The sequence below is a fragment of the Choristoneura fumiferana genome, chromosome 15 (genome assembly GCF_025370935.1).
Source record: "Choristoneura fumiferana chromosome 15, NRCan_CFum_1, whole genome shotgun sequence".
Classification (NCBI taxonomy): Eukaryota; Metazoa; Arthropoda; class Insecta; order Lepidoptera; family Tortricidae; genus Choristoneura; species Choristoneura fumiferana.
Genome location: NC_133486.1, coordinates 6,588,542 through 6,604,490, shown reverse-complemented (window position 1 = coordinate 6,604,490; position 15,949 = coordinate 6,588,542). Strand labels below are relative to the sequence as shown.

The 15,949-nt window shown below is 36.5% G+C and overlaps 1 protein-coding gene across 3 annotated transcripts in view; it reads left to right on the top strand.

Moving 5' to 3' along the window:
- The first annotated feature begins 2,396 nt into the window (after positions 1–2,396).
- The window catches only part of gol (ring finger protein goliath), a 126,719-nt gene continuing 113,166 nt past the window's right edge, over positions 2,397–15,949 (top strand). For 2 of the 3 annotated variants that reach the window (XM_074098574.1, XM_074098572.1), the window contains exon 1: positions 2,397–2,781. The gene's annotated coding sequence lies outside the window, so the exon portion shown is untranslated. Of the gene's footprint in view, positions 2,786–15,949 lie in introns of all 3 variants that reach the window. The other variant, XM_074098573.1, reaches the window with a different exon arrangement.

The window sequence follows — 15,949 nt, the reverse complement described above, 5'->3', positions numbered from 1 at the left end:
ATATGCTCTATAAAAACGAAAATAAACATTAAATACCTACGCCAAATCAATCAACTCATTACGTAACACAATTTATTTATAATTCTATACTTAACCCTACCTGAACAGTACCATGACTGGCTAACTGACAGAAAACGCATAGCCAAAGCTGCTGGTGCTAAAGACTTGAAATTTAGCATAGACGGACCTAAAGTAATATAGAGGTGAAATAAAATGAAATGAAATGAATTATTTTGGTGCACTGGGGAATAGGACAATATCTCAACTTTGTTTGTTTCTTTGTTTGTTGGGGGTAATCTCTGAAACTACTGAGCTTATTTAAATAATTCTTTTACCAATAGAAAGCTACACTATCTCTGATTGACATAGACTACTTTGTTTAAAAAAATGCAAACTTTCTGCAGAATAAAAAGTGAATTCAACTTCGAAGCAGATTTTCAAAATTCTTTCAATAATAGATAGCTACAATGTGTTTCTCATCGACAATTAAATATTTAAAATAGATCATAACAATAATTCATGTCCCGCGGGAACTTTTCTATTTATCGGGATATAATCCTATATCGTGTATGAAGTCGCGGGCAAAAGAAACGCGTAGTACTTTAACGTTTTCTAAAATTCCGCCCCTGAATCAGCGAAACAGGGCTTCAAAGTTAGTAGGATTATGATTGATTACGTATGTAGGTATATTTTTGAATTCTAAAATTTGCACCATCTGTCTAAAACAACGTCTGTCTGAATTTTTATTTCTATGTAATCCTCTGAAAAATCAATCAATACACGAAAAAAGGATCGCAGTGCCCTTAGTGTAAGTTTTCGGCTACAAAATACGTCTCGATCGCGTTCGCGTTAAAATCTCAATTTGTATGGAAACACGAACATCGCGAACGTTCCGCTAGAGGCGCTGTTCGTGTTTCCATATAAATTGAGATTTTAACGCGAACGCGATCGAGACGTATTTTGTAACCGAAAACTTACACTAGAGGTACAGAAAGTAAATGTATTTTACCCCAAATTTAACGCAAGCGAAGCCGCGGGCAAAAGCTAGTTCTGCATATAACACCACGATTAGAAGACGTACTGAATTTCAAGGAATAAAGATATTTTGACATCAACTTTGAATTTTGTAGGTTTATATGTAGATCTAATAATAACTGAAATACTTAATATATTAAAAAAAACTATCCCACTCTATTGACTTGCTACGAAACCTTTAAACCTAATTTAAGGGGATTATTTGAAAAGTGGCAACATTTCAATACGTAAACCATAGACACAAAATGAAAGTTGCCAGCTTTAAAAACACTTCTTTTTTATGGTAGAACTTATCAGAATTGAAATGAGATATTCAAATATTCTTATAGTTTATGCGTGCAAGTTTTGCTCACGTCTCGCGTGATATGAGATAAAACCTGTGATCGGCACAGATGGTACAATACTGCAGGATTTCGAGTAGAATTCTTAATATCATATATCATCTTAATATTATATCATAATATCATATGAACATGATTTAATTCCGCGATCATTTTCGAGAAGTACCTAACCTAACCAACTTAAAAAAGTTAAAAACTAAATTGTCATTTCGAAGTCCAATACCTACTTATCTCAAAAAAGGCCGAACCGATTTTAATGTAATATAGCTAAAAACCACCGCAAGGAAACTCGCTGTCGCATAAAAAGTCACATAGAAATCGGTCAATCCGTTTATGAGCTATGATACTACAGACAGACGGGCACGTATCTGAAAATCGAAAATTTAAATATCGATATTTAAAATATCGACGATCAAAATATCGAACCTAACTAATCCAACCTACTTTCGATATCTTGACCGTTCAGCAGGGCTACTACGATAAATGAAACTCGAAAATCGTATCGTACCGTCCGAGAGCGATTAAATAGTGTAAGTGTCAGAAGAACCGCACGACACGAACTTTGAGTTTCGAGTTTCGTAGTAGCCCTGCTGATACGTCCCCTTATTTTTACGTTGTGTTCGTTATTGTTAGGACAAGGTTTGTGCATGAAAAATGAAAAAAAAGAATGGAACGGGGGCAAAGCCGCGGGCAACAGCTAGTAAGATAAATGGTAAAAGATTGGAAAAGAAGAATTACTAAGTATTGCCGATTTTATCTTTAAAAGGGAAATTAAAATATTTTACTGGTACCACTAAAAAAAAAAACATGATTCAATCAATGCATCACTTGTCATTTAATTTGTATGTTCTGTCTTTGTTGCACTCCTTTAATTTATGTATTGCTATCCCGCTGTCATTGTTGTCAATGTATGTATTTTTTTTTTTTACTGGACTTGTCAATGGATGTCATTGGTTGAAACAAACAAAGGGAAAAGCGAATGAATGATTTGCTCTCATTTCTGTCCCTCATTCGTTCTGCGCCGGTTTGAGCAAAATTGAGCAAAATAAATCAACAACCTAGCCAAATAACCAACCATTCGTTTCGTTCAATCAGTCTTGTTTGTGAACAGCAGCGAGTGAGACGTATATCGCTCTTCCTTTGTGAGTACTGTGCGCTCGCAGTTCTTTTAACAACGACACACGAGATATATCGGGTTTACTTGTATGATTTCGCGTTGTATTCAAATACAAGTGAATGGATATCATAAAATTTGTCAAGAAATTACAAAACAGAAGTGAAAAATAGACAAAATAAGTATTTAAGTTTGTGTTTTCATTTTTGTGACGAAGCGAAACTATTGCTTTGAACTTTATGATGAGAAGCGCGATTGTAACAGCTGTTGGAGCATAGTATGCTACATATTGTAAGTACGTTATTCAACATATGTTATCTTTCGCGTAACCGTATACTTTGCTTAGACAACTTAGATAAAACACCCCACCCGCGTTTCCTACTTGTTATCAAATCCAGTTTTTGCGGTTTATCCGGGTTGTCTAAACATTTATACTTATAGGTACGTTATTTTTATAAATATTCTCAACACACGTTGCTCACGTAACGTCTATTGAATTGGACGTGTACTATCTATTTATCTAAGAAAAAAACCTGTTGTTCTAATTATCTAGAAAACAGTTTTTATGTTTTTGAGTTGGTAAGCAATAAAATTAAGTGCTGTTTAATATGAAATTAATATTTTATTTTGTTTTAAAACAAAAACATTAACTTAAGATGTTTCATTTTGTATCATGTTGAATAAGTTACAAAAAAAACAAATCACCTACCCTAGCAAGTGAATCTACTAACTCTTACATGAAGGGTACCGTACAATCGTAATTATAAGACAGTTAAGATCAAGTAAAATGCGCCAAACAACATTTTTTATAAAGGATTTTTTTTTTCATTATTTGTTGCTAGGTATAAACAGTACTTACACACAGTGAAAACAATAAGTGTCTACCTATTTTCATTTCAATCATCAAAATATACAGCTCTATGACAGACAGATGGCCAGAAAGACAGCACAACCCTTAGCAATGTGATCTATTTATACACTGGGTATGGAACTCTTAATTAGTGGATTTACAACATTCAGATATATCAACATTAACATTATGTCCAAGCAGTGGACATATTAAGGGGAGGGTAGGCCTTTGCTCAGCTGTGGGACTGAATAGGTTGACTATGATGATGATTAGTGGTGTAGCTAGGGGGGCGGCGTGGGCGGCCCGCCCCGGGTGTCACCGCTTTGGAACTTTAAACAAGCAATTCTTGTATATATATTTCAGGGATCTCGGAAACGGCTCCAAAAATTTCGATGAAATTTAGTATGTAGGGGTTTTCACTTTTCAGGGATGATAAGTCGATCTAGCTTGGTCTTATCTCTGGGAAAACGCTTATTAATGAGTTTTAGTCCAGTGTACTAAAATAATAATGTAACAATAATAAGTACCCACTTAATAGGTGCCTGCTGGCATGGTAAGTTTTTTTTTCATTCCAGTTTTGGAGTGATGTCTACAATATCCGCTCCGGGTGCCACCCATGCTAGCTGATGATGATGATGTTAATCAGCATAAAATATACTCACAAAATGCTATCTATGCTGTACCTAGCTAAAGTTATGAGCTGTCGAAAGGACACATCACACTATCATAAAAAAATACATTTAAGCATTGATAAAGTACATACAATATAAATAACTATGTCAAACATCAATTATTGTGATCCATAAAAATTATAATTAAAATTAATTGGCATATCTGATTCCAGAAAGTTCTCATCAGTAAACACTGACTTAAGCCTCGAAAAAAAAAATAAAAAGTTAACACTATAATGTTCTCGGACTCAAGTACTAAAAATTTTTGTGCCTAGTTACGGGATATCATAAATACTATAGAAAAGAATAGAATACTATGAGTATATTGGTTCCAGAAGTATTTATTTTATAGTTAAGAACAAAAGTGAATATTCAAATGTATTTGTTTTTTCCTGCCAACCATACCCTTTGCAACGAAAAGTGCATATTGAAAAACAATCACTACTGATCAGATAAGTACCAAATTTCTCATATGTGTAACAATTTCAGTTATGTACACATAGCAATCTGCTAACAGTAGGTAACTAGGTACATATATTTTTATTTTCACCCTATTAGGATCAAAAAGTAATGAATTTTAATGTTTATGCATTGTATATTACATGCCTATTACAAGTATTACATATGTATGCAGTACTAATTGTGAATGTAAAAACTTTTTATGTTTTGTTAATGAGACTATTCAAGCATTGTTATGTTTTAAACATTATAATAATAAACTTTATGGTATGATGGACAGGTAGCTGGCAATCCCTATCTACGGCTACGTTATATATGTAACCAATGAGCGGTACAGAAAAGCAAACTGGTCAAGTGCCGTCCCTGTTAATAAAGTACATACCTCCTTCCCCACAGTAACATAAACCACCTATTAAATGACATACTATTAATTATTAATGATATCACATACCTATAAGCTGTCTAGTAACTACCTAAGTACCTTCATTTCGAACTAATTAGTGACAATGATGGTTAACTCCTAATGATAAAGACAGTTAAGTGATATTATCCGATCTGATATCGGTATCGCGGTTTTGTTACGATATCAAGGCCATTAAGTGTATGTGTGTGTGTGTGTGTGTGTGTGTGTGTGTGTGTGTGTGTGTGTGCGTGTGTGTGTGTGTGTGTGTGTGTGTGTGTGTGTGTGTGTGTGTCTGTGTGTTATGTACCTGCCTTTCAAATGGACTCTTCCTAGTTGTCTGCACTGGTTTTTTCACACTGTGGCAATAAGTGAAAATAGCGCGAAAAACTAAAAAAAAAAACAGTTCGCAGTATACCGATAAATAGGTACGGATAACTGTCTTAACTGTAGTAGCCTTTTCAGATTGTCCGATCCGATACATTTTACTTGCCCCGATCGATATTATCGGATCGGATACGATATATCGTATCGGCGTTCGATACCGGGTGAAAACGCTTTTATTACATTAACTTAACTACCTATAGAATAGAGTTTACTCCCTCGCCTTCCTGCTAATTCTCATTTGTGCCGTTTTAATTAACTTTTTCAGGAGATCAGAGTTCAATTAAAACTACTTATTGTGTTTTTGTCCTAATAGAGGACAGCCACGGAGGTAGGGATCGATTTTACCAATAATTTAAAGATAATCATTGACTGATAAACAAAATAGATCTCTAAAACTAGCTCTCATACTCGAACAATCACATTAAAAAAATCATAATACAGAGCCTCCTGCGTTGTTTCCACGAGTTCGTGCAGTCAGCTGCCTAGTTTTAAAACGCTCAGTTGTTTTATGCGATGAACGCTGCGTTCGACGCACATCAATTTTGTATCAGTACCACTACCATGAGTTTACAGTGACCGTACTCGATAGCGACGGCGTAAATTGTTTGTAGAGGCGCTGTACAATTCTCCATACAAATAATTTACGCCGTCGCTATCGAGTACGGTCACTGTAAACTCATGGAAGTGGTACTGATACTCTATGCGCTTACTGTTGCGCTCACCGCGTAAGACAATGTTTAAAAACTACAACCGAATTGATAATCTCCTCCTTTTTGAAGTCCGTTAAAAATAAGATTATCTGATGCAAAATTGATGTGCATCAAACGCATTGCGTTTAACGCAGCGTTAATCGCATAAAACAACTGAGCGCTTAACGTATGAAACAGAATACGTCTGCCCAATCGACCATTTGCATAGTTTGGTTCTAACCTATGGGTCTAACGGTTTTTTTTTGGCCTGAATACCTATTAGAAGTTTGTCATTTTACCAGAGCCACCTGCCGCAGATCCGCCAATATTTATTTATACGTTTCTATTTCTGCACGCAGGTCGCATATTAATTGATTATTAGCGTTTTCTATTTGTAAATGATGAGATTACATGCAAGATAGATACAGCTCCAACTTATTAGGATTAACATGCGAAATGCGAAGTTATGTAGGCGACACAGATAACGTACGTGTTTAAGGACATTGTATGATTCTCATTTCTAGTATCTTTTTAAGTTATGACCAAGTGCGACCGGCCAACCAGTTAATCTCCTTTGTATAGTAGGTACCTTTTCTTACTCTACGTAATACGAAGAGAGTAGCTAAACTTACAAATCAAACAGATAAAATGAGTATTTACTATCAAAGTATTATTCTGCCTGATTAATTGTTCGCTATTCAGTCTAATCTAAACTCAGTAGATAAGCAATATAAATTGAACTTAACGCACAACTTCCCTAAGAAAAACATGGATGACCATGCCATGGCTAAATAGGCAGTGAACAACACCTATGCTCAGAACAATGACCATTTACGCAACAAAATTTATAATCACTGCTAATCAATAGTTAATTTATCATCAACCTCGATAGAAATGTTCGTGCGGCCGCGGCGCTTAGAAGGCTAGGTAATAGACCAACTGCTGAGCAACTCACAGTTAGAGTTACATCAGAAAAGGATTCACATATTTGCCCTTTAAAATTCCATTAAGAAGCCAAGAGTATTCCCAGTTGTCCGCGATCCTCTGTTTGTATTGTGATATATTGTTATTTTTTCTATAGTTGCGAACAAGTGAGAACAACTAGGAAAGATTCTCACTAGTTCGCATTACGAACAAAGGGGTGTTATAGACAATCGGGAAAAGCCTCTGAGATTTAGTGAGTTCAAGCGTCGCTACGATAGAAACCAAATAAGAAAGACTGATAAAATTCTCTTGCTAGATTTACGCCTAAACTACTCTAGGCCTAAACTAAACCCGTCACGCACGTTTGCCGAGTTCTACTCCTAGTTCAAACAGTTATAATATAAGCGAAACATCGCCAGTCTACTTTTTTTTATAAGAAGAAACTGACAGTGATTGACCCCTATCCTCACCTGATGTTAAGTGCAGATGAGGCCAAAGGTGTATCTGTAGACTAGACTAAATTTATCCGGGATAATATATTCTAGATTTTAATGTATGGGCAAAACAGCAAAATTTATAATTTTAATTTATTGCTGCTGTGTTATATATACCTATTTGTATAAGTATTTGAGGGCTGATAAGTCGCTTCTCCGGGGCAGGTTTCCTCACGATGTTTTCCTTCACCGTAAAGCTCGGGGTAAATTTCAAATGTGATTTCGCACATGAATTTTGAAAGATTCAGAGGTGCGGGCCGGGGTTTGAACCCACGAACCTCTGATTGAGAGGCGATAGGTCAAACCACTAGGCCATCACGGCTTCTCTTCTTCGGCTTTATCATAAAACGAGTGAATTTTGTAAGGAAAGCTTGTAAAAGATTGACGATTTCTTCCATCTTGATCCGTGACGAGTGCGTTACCTACTAAGATGGTAATCATAGAGTATCGTGCATGTAGTCACGTATCATGTCTCGCGGAAGTTATGGATATGGGTGCAACCCCACCCGCCTTTGATGAATCATGCGCAGTCCGTTGGACTCCTTTTTGTTGAAACAACTGCAACAATTTGAGTCATCAAAATGCTACGGGCATATACACAGTGTTTTTCTTTATTCACGTTAACTTCCACTCAAAGTGACACATAAGAGAGACATCGGAAACTCACTTTTTTAACCTTCTTTTGCTAAATATGTGTGAATTAAAAACACTTTAATTACCGACTTTCAAAAAACGTCATAAATTATGAACCTTTTACACTGTTTTATTACCTACTCGCAAATAATTACTCTAATTCTTGATTATCTTTTAAACGGCCAGAGTAAGGCCACTAGTGTCATGGAGAAATTAACTTCATTTGGAGTTCCCTTAAAGGAATTTTAATTTTCCGTTAATTTTAAAATCTCATCCCCTCTCATCCCAGCCTATATACGTCCCACTGCTGGGCACAGGCCTCCTCTCAGAACAAGAGGGCTTGGGCCATAGTTCCCACGCGGGCCCAGTGCGGATTGGGAACTTCACACACACCATTGAATTGCTTCGCAGATTTGTGCAGGTTTCCTCACGATGTTTTCCTTCACCGCAAAGCTCGTGGTAAATTTCAAATGTAATTCCGCACATGAATTTCGAAAAACTCAGAGGTGCGAGCCGGGGTTTGAACCCACGACCCTCTGCTTGAGAGGCGATAGGTCAAACCACTAGGCCACCACGGCTTTTAAAATAAATAGGAAATAAAAATAACACAGTCCTCCAAAAAGCTGCAATCAAGAAGTAGGTAGACTTTTAAAGTGAAAACAATTTTTCCGGACCTGGAACATTACTCCCCTGTTTTTGATTTTTCTGTACAGTCCTTTTTCACTTATACACGTTCCAGGGTAACGAAGAAGCCATGAGAAAACTGTTTACGTTTGATGGCGTCATTCGCACGTTATTTAATTGTGTTAAAGCGAACTATGGCATTTAACTCGGATATTTTTGCGAAGCATGGAAATAAATAATACAGTATCTAATGTAATGCGATTTCAGAGGCCATATTATCTTTCCTATTGGCGTGCATTGAGTCGATTCCAGGATAGACAGCTGATAGTTTGCGCCGGCGCAGCTCGCCATCAGCTCCTACCCTGCCTACCCTGCTGCATGCATACTCAATGTACGCCAGTTTTTCACACTTGAAATCACAATAACATTCACCATTTATTTTTGTCAAACCAAAAAACATAGTATAGCGATCACGAGCGGTCGCGTGTTTATACGCAGTCCGGTCCGAATGGATGTCTTATGCGGGTTTTCGTCACAGTGATTCCCTGCTATGATTGAATTATAAATGGATAGTGCCGGTTTGCATTGATATGGTATGAGACTAAGTAAAAAATGTTAATTAGCTTCGTTTAAGTACTGTTTCGTGACATTAGAAAATGATTAATTTCAAATTATTAGCATAGATAGCGATCTCTGCTGCGGAAGACACAAGAACGATACTTTGTAGAGTCGAGCTAACTGAATCATTTATGGTCTGTCCCAGAATTCGAGATACTAAAATGACGTTTCATGTGTTACCTGTTTTTTGCGTCTCATAAATAGTGATGTGCCGCAACCGGTTATTACCGAAAGATTTTGTAGGTACCTATGTATGTATGTCGTAAAATATTAAGATATGAACGGATCCGTGATGTACTAAAATGTAGGGCACTTAGGACATTCTAGAAAAGGTAAAATAGGTCTAATAAAAATGCGACCGTTTTCGAGATATTTCGACTTTTATAGATGTTGATGTTTAAGTTTCAATTTCATTCTAAGTAAGTTTTACATTAACTAAATAATATGAGAATAATGAATATTTGATTTATTATTCTATGATATGAATATCAAAATAAAAACACGAGAAAACGCACTGATCACATCCGATGACAATACGAGTAAAGTAACGAAAATCGGTTGAATACCACTTGAATACGAAAAACATGAACAATGACGTTGTGTGATATCTGAGGGCCTACTCCGGAATTCGAAAATCAAAGTTCGTACCGTAACGTCCCTCTCACTTACGTATTAAATTAAATAGTAGTGTCAGAAGGACGGAACGACACGAACTTCGATTTTCGAATTTCGTAGTAGCCGTGCTGGCCCTGACTACGAAATGCAAAACTCGAACTTCGTATGTTGCCGTCCCGCTGACGCTTATCTCATTCAATACGCGAGTGAAAGGGACGGTGCCATACGAACTTCGTTTTTCTAGTTTTGTAGTAGCATCTGTATTATTTTTTACGTTGGCACTAAGTGATGAACACTGTATTTTTACCTGTGCTTAGATTTCATCACTTTATCGTATGATAAAGTAAAATGGAAAGTAGAATATTGAATGCATTAATGTTATTTTTGCTATCGTAAAATAAACATTTTATCGGTTATTTACGAAACCGAAATCACGGAGCAGCACTGTTCCTTTTATGCTGGCCACATTATTTTTACGTTTGACATTTCAGACTGTCATTTTAGTATCTCGAATTCTGGGACAGACCATAGGGTGGAATCTTTGTGCTAGTGATGTCATGTTGACATCCCAAACTTTTGTCAAGGGAATCGTAGTGAATTTGATGATTAAATGGTTCCCTGGTACATGAATGAGTTTGTTCGACTGCACATCCTCGAAGCGTCCAGCGAATCGCTGTGATCGAGTTTTTTCACGGCTACTAGCTTACTAGCTAATGGAGCGAAATATTAAAAAAAAGTAAAGTAAGGTAAAGTGTAGTGTTTTCTTGGATGATTATATTGTTTCTTTTCGACATTATCAAATAATTCTTTAATTTGTGTATTATTTTAAGAGTCAGTGTACTTTCTGATGTCGAATAAAGTTATGTCTATTTGATATCATAAAGTAGCAAATTCATTTGGGAATCAGAAATTCCAATGCAAGCGTGAAACTTTAAAATGAAACGAACACTGTTATGTCTAGTCATTTCTATTTGCGCGTTACTAAAAAGTATTCAGCAGCAGACAAGTTTAAAGCATTGTCAGCCGAGTCAATTTGCATTTGCACTAAACGAAATTGTAATAATTGTCTCGAGCAATGCGTCATGTCTCATGTGACAAGATCACCTCCGCGTCCCTGGTTAATTGTGTGAGTTTTACGTATTTTTGGAGGATTAGTTATTATGAAATAGTGTGGCAAACTGGCATCTGGTCAGGATGGTAAGTGAACACCGATGGACACACGAACATCAGAGGCATTCTTCGGAATAAAAAAAAGCTACTTCGATGACTTCTCATTCTTTTGTATTGCAACATTTAAAACAAAAATTCAGTATTTATCTACTCAACGAGCTCTTAATAAGGATACCCCTTTCGATGGGGTAGGTCAATATTTTTTGTCCCCTTCCCCCCATTTATATACAGGAGCCTCCCTTAAAACATTAAAAAATATGTTTCGAATTTCTTAATGGGTTCGCGTCAACAATTCACTTATACCGCTAAAATTAGAAGACTGTAAGTAGCTCCAACTGTTTGCCTGTAAAACGTGTCAGCAATAGGGCTACGTTTGGACTCTTCTGGTACCGTACCAAACCCATAAACCTGGCCATTGTCTATCCCGTTTTCTGGTAGATTTGTTGACAGATACTAGGTACGAGGTGTTGTTAAATGAAACAAAATATACAGCCACTGTTTACTGCTTCCTGATAGTTCAGGCCCCTATTTTATAAAAGTTACTAGTGCTAAAATCCTACTAAATCCTACTGTATAAATGCCAAAGTTTGTGAGTGAGTGAGTATGTTTGTTACTCCTTCACGCTGAAACGGCTGGACGGATTTGGATGAAATTTGGCGTTTCACGTTTATAATATAAGTATGGATTTAGGGGCCAGATAGTTTGGAGAAGTAGTAGGAACTTTGTAAATGTGTTTAATTGTTGAACTTTATTTATTTATCAATAAAAAATTACAGCATTAGTTAGAAAACCAATGCACTTAAAATTCAAATTAGGTATACACAAAAAATGCAAAAATACATAAAACTCAAGAAAAACATCCAAAAAAAAATACTTAAAAAAAAACTAATTAGGGATTTTTGAACGTCGTATTCATCGCTATCCTAAAACGACGGAACACCACACCCTGCGGCCTGCAGAGCTATTACGAAACTCGAAGTTCGTGTCGTGCGGTCCCTCACTCTCGTGTTAAATAGTATAAGTGTCAGAGGGACCGCACGACACGAACTTCGAGTTTCGAGTTTCTTAGTAGCCCTGCAGAAGTCGGTGCGCAGGAACATCTGCTGGTGCTTGGCAGGCACTTGGAGTCTAAATGAGCTAATACAAATAGCTAATGAAATAAGATCCGGAAAAGTTTGTTTATTTCCTGGTTATGCATCGGTTGGAGTGTGTGCCAAAGATAAGCTATAAAACGCGCGTGCACCCATTTAGCGTTTATCTTTGAACAGGTCAATGAATTCGTGTAAACGGGGGTTCAAAGACACTGCTCTAAATTTGGTTTTGGCACAGTTTCTTTGATAATTTTTTATATCATAATTCATACGTATTTCTTGCATTAAAACGACGTTAAATTTAAGTAATTAGGTAAGTATGTGTTTATTAGGCGGAAAAAAAGGAAATAAGTGTAGTAAGACTAGGTAAGGTATTTATATTATTTACGTGAATATGGACTAGCTCATTTTGGAACTGGTTCGACTACATTAAATGTTGAGTCATGATTAGTGACTACATTACGTTTGTAAATGGTTACCTAGCAAAATTAATGTACCTGTATATGTATGTATGTATAGGTATGTTGCGTTTCTATTTCTATTTATTTATGTAGTATACTAATTATCTATCCACATAGTCCGATTAGCCTCATTCTGCTGTACACCACGGCGCAATGCGCTTAAAATATGTTAAGTAGTTTAAACACAGATACCGCATAAATTAAAGACGCTCTTTAATATTCTAGTCGGTAGTAATCTTCCTGACGTTCTTCAGGTGACCTAGGTACTAAGTTAAACCAAACAGTCTCGCTAATACTCTGTCGAATGAATGTGGTATATACTCGTACTATAGTCACCATCAAAAGTAGTTGTACGGCCTTTATGTTTTATACTTTTAGCATAGATTACACACCGTGTCTTTATTGATTTCCATTAATTTCGAAAGACGGCTAAATGCATTGGTAAAAACTACCGTAATTTAGTTTTTGGCCAAATCAAAAACATTTATCTTATCCTGTCCCTGAGCAAAAACGAACCCTTATAGTTTCGCCTTGTCTGTCTGTCTGTCCGTCCGCGGCTTTGCTCAGGGACTATCAATGCCAGAAAGCTGTAATTTTGCACGAATATAATATATGTGTAAACTATGCCGAAAAAATGGTACAAAAAATATTTTTAGAGTACCTCCCATAGACGTAGGTGCTAGGACCTAGGCAGGTTGTAGGACCTTGTGCAAGGTCCGCCCGGATTGCTACCACCATCTTGCTCGCTAATCCTGCCGTGAAGCAGCAGTGCTTGCACTGTTGTGTTTCGGCGTGGAGAGTAAGACAGCCGGTGAAATTACTGGCACGTGAGGCATCCCATCTTAGGCCTCTAGGTTGGCAACGCGTCTGCAATACCCCTGGTGTTGCAGATGTTTATGGGCGGTGGTGATCTCTTACCATCAGGAGACCCATTTGCTCGTTTTCCATACAGTCAAATAAAAAAAAAAAAAAACGTAAAGTGGGGGTGTTTTTTTTTTCTCATCCAACCTTGTAGTGTGGGGTATCATTGGATAGGTCTTTTAAATCAATTGGGGGGTTGCTAAAACGATTTTTCGATTCAGTGATTCGTTTGCAAAATATTTAACTTTGAAGTGCAAATTTTCATTAAAATCGTGCGTCCCCCCCCCTCTAAAATCTAAACCGGTAGATGTAAAAATTTGAAAAAAATCAGGATGGTAGTAAGTTTAACAAACTTCTAAGGAAAACTATAACGGCTAAGTTTTCTTTAGAGTTATTAGTAGTTTAAGAGTAAATAGCAGCCTAAGATATAAAATATACCTAAACTTGGAATATTCCGTACAAAATACGAAATCCTTAGAAAAATATTACTTAATTTTTTCGTAATGGCTACGGAACCCTATTTCAGGCGTGTCCGACACGCTCTTGGCCGGTTTTCATACTCAATATAATTCAGAATCACTGTTAAAGGTCAAATTGTAAAATGTACGAACTAACTCTACAAGTGACATTGACGTGGCACATCAGAGAGCAATTTAAAAAACTCACTTGTTAATATTTATACTGTTTCACTGCGCATAATTAATTGCCTTAATTATTGATTAACTTTTAAAAGTAAGAGTTAGGACATTAGTCTTGCAAAAACTAACTTTATTTGACCTGTTGAATGTTCCCTTAAAGTTAACGGAAAAAAACACGTATATACTATGTAACAGATACGACACTCGCATATGATTGCTGCTATATTTACCTAGTAGCCGGCTTACCGCCTGCGGTGTTGGTAGCAGTCACAGAGTACCTTATCGAGTGACAGACAACAACCAATAGATTCACGCGATGGGAGAGGAGGTACTTTATTGTACGGATTATCCTATCCTACTCATACTCGTATTAAAAATGCGAAAGTTTATGAGTGAGTGAGTATGTTTGTTACTCCTTCACGCTGAAACGGCTGGACGGATTTGGATGAAATTTAGAATGCATATAGCAGGACATCTGGAATAAAACATGGGCTACTTTTTATTCCGATATTCCCACGGGATAGGGATAAAATCTCGAAGCTCGAATTAGAGTCATGAAATTTGACATTTGTTTTGAATGTAATGTCAATGAAAATCACGATTTAGTTTTAGGGAATCCCACGGGAATTTTAAAAATCCCGAAATTTCAATTCAGCTGCTGGATCTAATGATTTACGTGTGCGAAGCCGCGGGTAAACATAAGTAATAAATAATAACAAAATAACACGGGACACTTCACATCAATTGACCTAGTCCCAAAATAAGCAAAGATTATGTTATGGGTCTAGTACGGATAAACATAGTTAGATAGATCCATGACGGATTGACGCAGCACTGTCCTTTACCATGATGTAATGCTTTATGAGATTGACAAATGTGAATTGTGAATGGAACAAAGTGAAAAAATGCATTTTCTTGCACAACATTTATTGTGAAAAGTTTGTATACAATGCTGTTAAACTGGTTCGGCTGTAGGCCGAGACGCCGAACAAAGGATGTTACCGCAAGCTAAGGAAAAGGCACCACTTCCGATCGGTCGCGCATGGCATAAGATTAAGAAATTTTTGTCCAACTTCCGGTGGCTATAAATAAACGAATATGGCGGACAGGAAGTGACCTCGTGCTTTGGAAGGATATCTCTGAATACGGTTTGGAACCAGTTTGTGGATTTGCGATTCCGTGCGAAGGTGTATGCACCTATGCTTTGTTTTTTTTGTCATAAAAGGATGAATGCGAAATCTATTTTAATTATATTTTGTCAATTATTTCGTTAGCTTTTCGAAGGGCTTTTACAAAACAATGAAGTATGGTCGTCGAGTCGAGGTTGAAGTTATGTATCTTTACACATTAGTCCTACTTTGTCACTATACTCGTAGGTATGCCTTCTGATAATTTGATACATAAATTCAAACACAAAGTTAATCTCGATTGTACTCACAGTGAAGTTGCTGTCCCTTACATGACGAAAGGTATATCTAGGACTATTACAACTGTTACATATTCTGTGATCTAGGTAGATATATCGGAATCGTACCACTTTGTAGATATTAGACTCAAATGGCTACGATCGACCATTAAATTATAGGGATTAAGCAACGACCAATAAAACTATCTAGTTTATTTATTAAGTTTTATTCTATTTTAAGCGATATCGCCTCCATATCAGTTGATTGATAAAGATAGTTAAGCCCACCTCAATAAAATATACAATATTCCAGGATCCTTAATTTATCACAGTACGTATAATCCACGGCGAAAAAATATACAAACATGACATAGAAATGATTACAAATAGACACGACATAGTTTTTTTTGTCACATCGATAAATATGACTCGTCATAAGATAAAACGTGTCTAAATTTAGGCACTTGTT